Raw genomic sequence first — 12644 nt, forward strand, 5'->3', positions numbered from 1 at the left:
TGTGTATGGTTAGAGTTTCGGTCTTGGCATGTGCTTGCACTGGGACTCCTAGTATCTTGGGCAGTTTAGTTTTATGCACTCTATTTAGGTTTTGGGTTCAAAGATAGCCTGACTCCACCAAGTCGGTGGCCTCCCCAGAGAATCAAAATCCAGGCTTCTGCTGGGTCAGAATAGCCATGGCAGGCTTCTCCTGAGCTGAGCTAAGGAGGGGATTTGTGGCTTTGAATACTCTTTATTTGGATTTTCAGTTGCCTTTCTGATTTTATCTCTTCTGTGCACGTTTCATCAATACTACCAATTATTATTTTAAAGTTTTCCTTGAATCCTGATTGTAAACACAGTATGATATAGTTTCAGGTTTACCACATACTGATTCAACCCTTGGATACAACGCCTGGTACTGGTCACAGGTGCCCTCCACTATCCCCATCACCTGATTCCCCAACCCCCCCTTCCTCTGGTATTTATTAGTTTATTCTCTGTGGTTAAGAGTGTTTCTTGGTTTGATTCTCTCATCCCCCCCTCCGCCCTTTGACAGTTTATTTGGTTTCTTAAAATTCACATGTGAATGCGAATGGTATTTGGTGTCTGTCTTTCTCTGACTGACTGAGTTCATTTAGCATAAGTCCTTTCCACTTCTCCCACGTCATTGTAAATGGCTTCATTTCATCCCTTCTGATGACCGAGTGATGTCGCAGTGTGTTTATTTACCACATCGTCTCTGCCCATTCATCTGTTGATGGACATCTGGGCTGTATCCACAGTTTGGCTGTTGTTGATAATGCTGCTACAAACACTGGGCTGCGTGTCCCTCTTTGAATCTACTAAACTACTTTTGTATCCTCGGGGTAAATACCTAGCTGTGCAATTTTGGAGTCGTGGGGTAGCTCTATTTTTAAATTCTTTTTTTAATGCTTTTTTTATGATAGTCACAGAGAGAGAGGCAGAGACACAGGCAGAGAGAGAAGCAGGCTCCATGCACCGGGAGCCTAATGTGGGACTCGATCCCAGGTCTCCAGGATCAGGCCATGGGCCAAGGTCAGGCGCCAAACCGCTGTGCCACCCAGGGATCCCCTATTTTTAACTTCTCGAGAACCCTCCACATTGTTCTCCACAGTAGCTGCACCTTTTCGCATGCCTACCAGGAGTGTAAGGGGGCTCCCCATTCTCCAAGCCTCACCAACACCTGTTGTTTCTCGTGTTGTTAATGTTAGCCATTCTGACGGCTGTCAGGTGACATCTCATTGTGGTTTTGGTTTGCATTTTCCTGATGATGGGTGATGCTTAGTGTCTTTCCGTGTGTCTGGTGGCCATCTGGTTGTCTTGTCAGAGACAGAGTCCATTCATGTCTTCTGCCCATCTGCAGTTGGATAATTTTTGTTTAGGATCTTGAGATTTATATTTGCTTTATGTATTTTGCATAGTAGCTCTTTATTGGATGTGTTGTTTACAAATATCTCCTCTCATTTTGTATGTTGCCTTTGAGCTTTGGTTGTGTCTTCACTTTGCGGAAGCTTGTCAATTTGATGAAGTCCCAATAGTATTTTGCTTTTGTTTCCCTCGCCTCAGAGGCATATCTAGAAAGAAGATCCAATGGCCAATGTCAAAGACGTTGCTGCCTATCTTTCCTTCTTTGTATGGTTTCAGGTCTCACATTTAGGTCTTTCATCCATTTTGAATTTATTTTTTATATATATTTTAGTTCTTTTATTTCTACAGTAAGGGATTCTCTAGTTTTCTTCTGTGCTCTTCTTCCAGCCCAGCTGCTATCTTTATAATCTTTGTTTTAAACTGTAGTTAGACATCATATATGCAAATTGATGAACTTCCTGGCTGTGAGTACTACCTCATGTTATTTTATGGAGGTGAATTTCTCCATCTCATTATTTTTTCCAGAAAAGAAAGAAAGAAGAAAAAGAAAAATCAAGAAAAACAATAACAACTGCCCTCCCTAAAAAAAATACCAACAGATTATTTTGGCCTGCTTGTTAAAGAGTTCTAAATCCCAAAATAAGACACACAATTAAATTACCATGAAAGGAAAAATAAGAAATATATAAGGTACATACATAGAAATTAAAATAAGTCAATTGATAAAAAAGAATCAAGGAAAATAAATGAAAATGAAGCACATAGTACAAAGGAAGCTAGATTCTACTTTCCAGGCAGAGCTGAAGCTCTGCAAACTCAGACTCAGTGGTCCCACAACTTGGTGGCTGTGAGTGGTCTGTGTGGGGTCTGGGGATGGGCCATGGCGCTGATTCTCAGGTGCACATCTGCCTGGGAGATGCACCTGCGGGGTCAGAGGCAGGGTGGGCGTCAGCACCTCTGGCCTCCAGCGAGCAGCGCTCTGTTGCTCCCTGAGACTTGGCTCTGATGGGCAGGATGCGGGTGGGGACGCTGGGTTCTGGCCCTGGGGCTGAGCATTCCGCCCCCCAGTCTGCAGGGGCCTCCACAGAAGAACCCCCAAGCCCCCGGGTCTCTGCCGCTTCTCTCAGAACACTGCGTTCACTCTGCCTGCGTCCAAGCTTCTTTTGGTTTTGTTTCTTATCTCAGACTGTTGTGCCCAAGATTGCAAATCCGAGAAACGACCGAGAAGCCGAAACCAATGCAAACACACGAGGGTTGATTTACAAGCTCGATCTTGCGTCAAAGTACGACCGACAGAGCGGAGCAGGGACTTGGACCCTGAGGTGGGTTTTAGCTTAGTTTTAAGGGCTGGTCTCGGGGACCTCCAGAAGGGCTGGAGAAATTCTTCAAGTTCTGTTTACATTTTCATTTGGGGCCTTGCAGGGCATTGAGCTCTGTTCTCATTCTAATAGGGGCTTCCTGCCCTAGGCCTGGGCTCAGATCTTATGCTAATGTGGGGCTTTCTAGGACATTAAGCTGTATACTGTTGTTTTTTTCCTGTAACTGAAGTAATGTAAATTTCCGCTCTCCTCCCAGGGGCATGGCATGGCTGGATGTGTACTAACTCTGAAGGTAAAGTGGACTGGCCTTAATTTTCTCGGCCTCCACGTGTCCTGTCCCAACCTATCTAGCTCCTTCCCACTTCCCCGGAACTCCTGAGAGAGCAATTGCAAATGATCTCTGGCGGCAGCACCTGTTGGGGGTTAGGCCCAGGGATTTGGGATCAGGAAGACCTGGAGCATGGGCATCCTGGCTGTGCAGTGGGATTCCATGCTGCAGACTCTTATTCCCTAAGGCTATCTTGACAACTGACTTTGTACATAGAAAAGCTCTCCTGTGTCTTTAAATGATGAAAAGCAAGTCAAAGCGTTTTTTTCTCTGCCCATCTGATTGCTCAGATTCCAATATGAGGCGTATTTCCTGTTAATAAGGATAATTTACTATCCGTACTACTATGGTTAAAATATTCTGACACAAGTAATTGAGAGGGATGAGGGTTTCTCACTCTTTCTTCACAGCTCAGTCACTCATCAGGAAATGCATCTTTATGGTTTTTGAAAGAACTGAGAGACATTAACACCAATGGTACTATTATTATGTGAAGGATTCTTCACTGAGATTCTTCCCCTGTTTCAACTGACACTGAAACACTGTGAACTCTTTGGAAGACAAATGTCAAGGAAATAAATGTTATGCTTTGCTAATTTTATTGTATTTTATTTTTATATTTTTGTATTTTTTTAAAGATTTTACATTTTTTAAAATTTTTATTTATTTTTGATAGTCACACACACAGAGAGATTGAGGCAGAGACACAGACAGAGGGAGTAGCTGGCTCCATGCATGGGGAGCCCGACGTGGGATTCGATCCTGGGCCTCCAGGATCGCGCCCTGGGCAAAAGGCAGGTCCTAAACTGCTGCGCCACCCAGGTATCCCTGCATTGCTAATTTTAAATGCACTTGCAATATGGTGTCTATTATAATAGAAGTAGTATTATCTGATTTTTGCTATTTATTATCCTTTCCTGCTTTTAAGGTTGAGGAGGCATTATACGTGTTCATAAGTGTTTTTCTTTCCTTCTGATATAAAATTCTTACTTTGTTCCCATCGAAGCAACTCTTTAAGAATAAGGCAAACATTAATTAAACTATTCTTAAAATGTCTTCACACGTGGTGCCTGATTCATTTAAGTCAATTTTCAAAATAAATCTTATTGATTAAAAAAGAAAACAAAGATGTATAGGGAAACTGAGAAGACAGTACAGAGAATTCTCATGCACTTGCACTCAATTTCTCCAATCATTGATATATTAGTACAGTACAAATAGTAGCTAATGAATCAGTATTAAAATATTCGCATTAACCAAAGACCATACTTTATTCAGATTTCCTTAGTTTTTGCTAAGTTACTATCCCTCATATCACATTCCATTTGTCTTCATGTTTTCTTAGGCTCCTCTGGATTGTGACAGTCTTTCGGCCTTTCCTTGTTGTTGTTGAACTGGAACACTTTGAGAATTAGAGTATTTTGTAAAATTTCCCTCAGTTGGGACATGTCTGTCATTTATCTCATGATTGAACTGTTTTTGTGGAGAATATACAGAGATATACTGCCACTTTTATTATATCATATAAAGGATAGATACTATCAACATGATTTATCAGTCTTGGTATCGATCTGATCATCTTGCTGAGGTAGTGTTTGTCAGCTTTCTCCATAGTAAAGTGATCTTTTATTATTATTATTATTATTATTATTATCATTATTATTATTTTTATTTTTATTTTCACTTTTTCATAACATGTTTTGTAGAAGGAAGTTACTATGTGTATTCCACACATAAGAGTGGGAAGCTATACTCATCAACTTGAGGATGGAATGTCTGCACAAATTGTTTGAAATTCTTCTACATGGGAGATTTCTCTTCCTTCTGGGTTTATTTGGTTTTTTTCAAAGATGTTATTTATTTATTTGAGAAAGAGAGAGGAGAGTAAAAGCATGAGCGAGAGGGGCAGAGGGAGAGGGAGAAGCAGGTTCCCTGCTGAACAGGGAGCCTGCCTTGGGACCTGGATCATGATCTGAGCCTAAGGCAGAAGCTTAACTGACTGAGCCACCCAGGTGCCACTCTTTCTTTCTTTCTTTTTCTTTCTTTCTTTCTTTCTTCTTTCTTTCTTTCTTTCTTTCTTCTTTTTCTTTCTTTCTTCTTTCTTTCTTTCTTTCTTTTTTAATTATAAATTTATTTTTTATTGGTGTTCAATTTGCCAACATACAGAATAACACCCAGTGCTCATCCCGTCAAGTGCACACCTCAGTGCCCGTCACCCATTCACCCCCACCCCCGCCCTCCTCCCCTTCCATCACCCCTAGTTAATGTCCCAGAGTTAGGAATCTTTATGTTCTGTCTCCCTTTCTGATATTTCCCACACATTTCTTCTCCCTTCTCTTATATTCCCTTTCACTATTATTTATATTCCCCAAGTGAGTGAATGAGAACATACAATGTTTGTCCTTCTCCGATTGACTTCCTTCACTCAGCATAATACCTCCCAGTTCAATTCACTTTGAAGCAAATGGTAGGTATTTGTCGTTTCTAATGACTGAGCAAGGCCCACTTTTTCTCTCTCTTCATCTTCTGAGTCTCCTATGATATGAATGTTATTGTTTTAATAAGTGGCTGAGTTCCCTAAGTCTGCCTCTGTGGTCCATAACCTTTCTTGTTTTTAGGGCTTCCACTTGGGACTGCATCTCAGTTTTAGAATTTTTAACGTTGGCCTGACTGGATTTTAGTTCTTTTATTTCTACAGTAAGGGATTCTCTAGTTTTCTTCTGTGCTCTTTTTCCAGCCTAGCTGCTATCTTTATAATCATTGTTTAAAACTGTAGTTAGATATCATATATGCATATTGATTAACTTCCTTGCTGTGAGTAATACCTCATGTTATTTTATGGAGTTGAATTTCTCCATCTCCTTTTTTTCCAGATAAGAAGGAAGGAAGAAAAAGAAAAACCAAGACAAACAATTACAACTGCATTGCCAAAAAAGCCACCAGATTATTTTGGCCTACTTGTTAAAAGATTCTAAATCCCCAAATAAGAAACACAATTAAAGTACCATGAAAGTAAAAATAAGAAATATATAAGGTACATACATAAAAATTAAAATAAGGCAATTAATAAAAAAGAATCAAAGAAAATAAATGAAAATGAAGCACAAAGTACAAAGGAAGCTAGACCCTACTTTCCAGGCAGAGCTGAAGCTCTGCAGCCTCTGTGGTCCGATAACTTGGTGGCAGTGAGTGGTCTGTGCCGGGTCTGGGGATGGGCTGTGGCGCTGATTATCAGGTGCACATCTGCCTGGTAGATGGAACTGAGGCGTGAGAGGCGGGTTGGGCGTCAGCGCCTCTGGAGTCTAGCAGGAGGCGCTCTGCTGCTCCCTGAGACCTGACCCTGATGGGCGGGATGTGGGAGGGTTCCCTGGGTCCTCTGGCTCTGGGGCTGAGCATACTGCCCCCCAGTCTGCAGGGGCCTCCACAGAAGAGCCCCCAAGCCCCAGGGCCTCCGCTGCTTCTCTCAGAACCCTGTGTTCACTCTACCTGCGTCCGAGCGTCTTTTGTTTTTGTTTTTTTTTATCTCAGACTGTTGTGCCCAAGATTGCGAATCCGAGAAACCACCAAGGAGCCAACACTGATGAAAACACACGAGGGTTTACTTACAAGCTCAAGCTTGTGTCCAAGTATACCCGACAGAGCGGAGCAGGGAGTTGGACCCCGAGGTAGGTTTTAGCTTAGTTTTAAGGGCTTGTCTCTGGGACCTCCAGAAGGGCTGGAGCAATTCCTCAAGTTCTGTTTACATTTTGATATGGGGCCTTCAAGGGATTGAGCTCTCTTCCCATTCTAATAGGGACTTCCTGCCCTTGGCCTGGGCTCAGTTTTGATTCTATTGTGGGGCTTTCTATGTCATTAAGCTGTAAACTTTTGTTTTTTTCCTGTAACTGAAGTAATGTAAAATTCAGCTCTTCTTCACAGGAGCCTGGGATGGCTGGACGTATGCTAACACTGAATTTAAATTGGAGTGGCCTTAATTTTCTAGGCCTCCATGTGTCCTGTCCCATCCTATCTAGCTCCTTCCCCCTTCCCCAGAGCTCCTAAGAGAGCCATTGCAAATGACCTCAGCATGGCATCCTGTGTTGGGGGACAGGCCCAGGGATTTGGGATCAGGAAGACCTGGAGCATGGGCATCCCAGCTGTGCAGTGGGATTCCATGCTGCAGAATCTTATTCTCTATGGCTACCTTGACAACTGACTTTGTACGTAGAAAAGCTCTCCTTTGTCTTTAAACAATGAAGAGCGAGTCAAAGCGTTTTTTCTCTGCCCATCTGATTGCTTAGATTCCAATCTGAGACATATTTCCTGTTATTAAGGATAATTTACTATCCGTAGTGCTATGGTTAAAATATTCTGACACAAGTGATTCAGAGGGATGAGGGTTTCTCATCTCTTTCTTCACAGCTCAGTCACTCATCAGCAATTGCATCTTTATGGCTTTGGAAAGAAATGAGAGACATTATTACCAATGGTCCTATTATTATGTGAAGGATTCTTCCTGAGATTCTTCCCCTATTTCAACTGACACTGAAACACTGTGAACTCTTTGGAAGACAAATGTCAAGGAAATAAATGTTATGCATTGCTAATTTTAAGTGCACTTGCAATATGGTGTCTATTATAATAGAATTAGTTTTATCTGATTTTTCCTATTTATTATCCTTTCCTGCTTTTCAGGTTGAGGAGGCATTATACGTGTTCATAAGTGTTTTTCTATCCTTCTGATATTAAATTCTTACTTTGTTCTCATCGTAGGAAATCTTTAACAATAAGGCAAAAGTTAATTAGACTATTCTTAAAATGTCTTCACACTTAGAGCCTGATTAATTTAAGTCAATTTTCAAAACAAATCTTATTGATTAGGAAAAAAACAAAGATTTATAAGGAAATTGAGAAGATAGTACAGAGAATTCTCATGCACTTGCACTCAATTTCTCCAATTATGGATATCTTATATTAGTACGGTACAAATATGAGCTAATGAATCAATATTAAAATATTCGCATTAACCAAAGACCATACTTTATTCAGATTTCCTTAGTTTTTGCTACGTTACCATCCCTCATATCACATTCCATTTGTCCTCATGTTTTCTTAGGCTTCTCTGGATTGTGACAGTCTTTCAGCCTTTCCTTGTTGTTGTTGAACTGGAACACTTTGAGAATTATTTTGTAAAATTTCTCTCAGTTGGGACATGTCTGTCGTTATTCTCATGATTGAACTGTTTTTGTGGAGTATATACAGAGATCTACTGCCATTTTGATTATATCATATCGAAAATCATCGAATCGAATCGAATAGAAAATAATCGAATCGAATCGAATCGAATTGAATCGAATCCAAAATAATCGATTCGAATCGAATCGTATCGAAAATAATCGAATCAAATGAAACCGAATCAAAAATAATCGAATCGAATCAAAATTAATTGAATCGAATCGAATCAAATAAAAAATAATCGAAACGAATCGAATCGAATCAAAAATAATCGAATCGAATCGAATGCAATTGAAAATAATCGAATCAAATCGAATCGACTCGAATCGAAAATAATCGAATCGACTCGAATTGAAAATAATCAAATCGAATCGAACGTAATCGAATTGAAACAAATCAAATCCAAAATAATCGAATAGAATCAAATCGAAACATATCAAAAATAATCGAATTGAATCGTATCGAATATAATCAAATCGAATTGAATCAAATCGATTAGAATCGAATTGAATCGAATCGAATCGAATCAAATCATTTCATTCGAATCTAATTGATTCGAATGGAATCGAAACGAAATGTAAATAATGGAAAAAAATAAAAAAATAAATAAATAAATAAATAAATAAAATAAAAAATAAAAAAAAGAAATGTAAATAATGGAATTGAATTGAATGGAATCGAAAATAATCGAAACGAATCGAATTGAATCGAAATGAATCGAATCGAAAATAATCGAATGGAATGGAATCGAATAGAAAATAATCGAACTGAAAAGAATCGAATCGAAAATAATCGAATCGAAACGATCTGAATCGAAAATTATTTGAATCAAATCGAAACGAAAATAATCCAATCGAAATAATCTAATCAAATCGAATCGAAAATAATCGAATCGATTCAAAAATAGTCGAATAGAATCGAATCGAATAGAAAATAATCGAATCTAACTGAAACGAATTGCATCGAAAATAATCAAATCTAATCGATTCGAATCAAATCGAAAATAATCGAATCGAAACGAATCAAATCAAAGATTATCGAATCGACCCGAATCGAATCGAATCAAAAATCATCGAATCGAACGAAAATAATCGAATCCAATCCAATCCAATAGAAAATACTCGAATCGATGGGGATCCCTGTGTGGCGCAGCGGTTTGGCGCCTGCCTTTGGCCCAGGGTGCGATCCTGGAGACCCGGGATCGAATCCTACATCAGGCTCCCAGTGCATGGAGCCTGCTTCTCCCTCTGCCTGTGTCTCTGCCTCTCTCTCTCTCACTGTGTGCCTATCATAAATAAATAAAAAAATTAAAAAAAAGAAAATACTCGAATCGAAATGAATCGAATCATATCAAAATAATCGTATCGAGTCGAATTGAAAATATTCGTATCAAATCGAATGGAATCGAAAATAATAGAATTGAAACGAATCGAATAAAAATTGATTGAATCGAATTGAATCGAAATGAAAATAATCGAATCGAATTGAATCGAAATTGATTCAATTGAATCGAATCGAATCAAAAATAAACGAAGGGAATACAATCGAATAAAAAATAATCGAATCGAGTCGAGTCGTATCGAAAATAATTGATTCAAATCGAAAAAAATCTAATCAAATCGAATAGAATTGAAAATAATCGAATCGAATCGAATTGAATTTACAATAATCGAATCGAATCGAAAAGAATCGAATCGAATCGAAAAGAATCGAATTAAAAAGAATCGAATCGAATCGAAAAGAACCGAATCGAAAAGACACGAAACGAATTGAATCGAAAATAATCAAATCGAATCGAATCGAAAAGAATCAAATCGAATCAGAATGAATCGAAAATAATCGGATCAAATCGAATCAAAAACATTCGATATAATAGAAAGAAATCGAATCAAATCGAATCCACAAGAATCGAAAATATCAAATCGAATCGAATCGAAAAGAATCAGACGCATCGAATCGAATGGCATCGAAAAGATTCTAGTCGAATCGAATCCAAAATAATCGAACACAATCGAAACGAAAAGAATCGAATCGAATAAAAACGAATCGAATCGAATCGAAAATAATTGAATCGAATCAAATCGACTAGAATCGAAAAGATCGAATCAGAAAGAATGAATCGATCGAATCGAAAAGAATCGAATTGAATTGAAAAAGATCGAATCGAAAAGAATCAAAAATAGTCAAATCTAACAGAAAAGAATTGAATCGAAGAGAATCAAGTCGAATCAAATCGAATTAAATCGAAAAGATTGAATCAAAAAGAATCGAATCGAAAGAATTGAATCGAATCAAAAAAGATAGAATCGAATCGAAAAGAATCAAATCTAATCAAATCAAACAAACGAATCGAATTGAAAAGAATCGAATGGAATTGAATCAATTCGAATTGTAAAGAATCAAATCGAATTGAAAACGATGGAAACATATCGAAAGAATCAAATCTAATCGAATCAAACAGAAACAATCGAAAAGAATCTAATTGAATCTAAAATAATAAAATCGATAAGAATCGAATTGAATCTAGAAAAATCAAATCGAATCAAATCGAAAAGATTCGAATCGAATCGAAACAATCGAATCGAATTGAATCGAATAGAAATGAATCGAATTGAATCGAAAAAACGAATCGAATCAAATCGAAAGGAATCGAATCAAAACAAAAATGGAATCGAATCGAATCTAAAAGAATGGAATTGAATTGAAAGAATCGAATCGAATCAAATCGAATCGAATCGAAACGATCAAATCGAAAAGAATCGAAAATAATTGAATCGAAAAGAAACGAATCGAATCGAATCAAAAAGAATCAAATTGAATCGAATCGAATTGAATCAATTTGAATTGAAAAGAATCGAATCGAGTTGAAAACAATCGAATCGTATCGAAAAGAATCAAATCTAATCGAATCGAACAGAAATGAATTGAAAAGAATCGAATCGAAAAGAATCGAATAAATCGAAAAGAATCGAATCGAATTGAATCGAAAAGATTCGAATCGAACCGAATAGAAAAGAATCGAATCAAATCGAATAGAAAAATACAAATTGAATAGAATCGAAACGAAAAGAATCGAATCTAAACATAAAATCAAATCGAATCAAAAAGAATTGAATCGAATCGAAAAGAATCGAATCAAATCAAATCAAATCAAATTGAAAAGATCGAATCGAAAAGAATCAAATCAAATCGAATTGAAAAGAATTGAATCAAATCGAAAAACATCAAATCTAAACAAATCGAACATAAACGAATTGAATTGAATCGAATCGAAAAGAATCGAATCGAAAGGATTCGAATCGAGGGATCCCTGGGTGGCGCAGCGGTTTGGCGCCTGCCTTTGGCCCAGGGCGCGATCCTGGAGACCCGGGATCGAATCCCACGTCGGGCTCCCGGTGCATGGAGCCTGCTTCTCCCTCTGCCTGTGTCTCTGCCTCTCTCTCTCTCACTGTGTGCCTATCATAAATAAATAAATAAAAATAAAAAAAAGAAAAGATTCGAATCGAATCAAATCGAATCGAATCGAAAACATCGAATCGAAAAGAATCGAATCGAAAACAATCGAATTGAAGTGAAGAGAATCGAAAAGAATCGAATCGAATTGAAAAGAAACGAAACGAATCGAATAGAAAAGAATCGAATCGAATCGAATCGAAAAATATCGAATGAAATCGAATCAACAACATTCGAATGGAATAGAAAGAAATCGAATCAAATCGAGTCTACAAGAATAAAAAAAATCGAATCGAATCGAATTGAAAAGAATCGGTCACAACGAATCGAATGGCATTGAAAAGATTCGAGTCGAATCGAATCGAAAATCGAACTGAATAGAAACGAAAAGAATCGAATCGAATCGAAAAAAATCGAATCAAATCAAATCGAAACAAATTGAATCGAATCGAAAAAATCGAATCAAATCGAATTAAATTGATTAAAATTGAAAAGAATCGAATCGAATCGAAAACGATCGAATCGTATCGAAAAGAATGGACTCTAATCGAATCGAACAGAAACGAATGGAAAAGAATCGAATCGAATGGAGAAGAATCAAATCGAAACTAACCAAATCAAAAAGAATCTAATCGAATCGAAAAAAATCGAATCGAATTGAATCGAGAAGAATCGAATCAAATCGAATCGAAGAGATTCGAATCGAATAGACTCGAATAGAATCGAATCAAATCGAAAAAATTCGAATCGAATCGAATCAAATCGAATTAACATGAATCGAAAAGAATCGAATTAAATTGCATCGAAAAGAATTGATTCAAATCGAATCGAAAAGAAATGAATCGAGTCGAATCGAAAAACACAAATCGATTCGAATCAAAAGAATCGAAAAGAATCGAATCAAAACGAAAAAATTTGAATCGAATCGAATCAAATTAAAATGAATCGAAAAAAATCGA

The sequence above is a fragment of the Canis lupus genome, chromosome 31 (genome assembly GCF_003254725.2).
Source record: "Canis lupus dingo isolate Sandy chromosome 31, ASM325472v2, whole genome shotgun sequence".
NCBI lineage: Eukaryota > Metazoa > Chordata > Mammalia > Carnivora > Canidae > Canis > Canis lupus.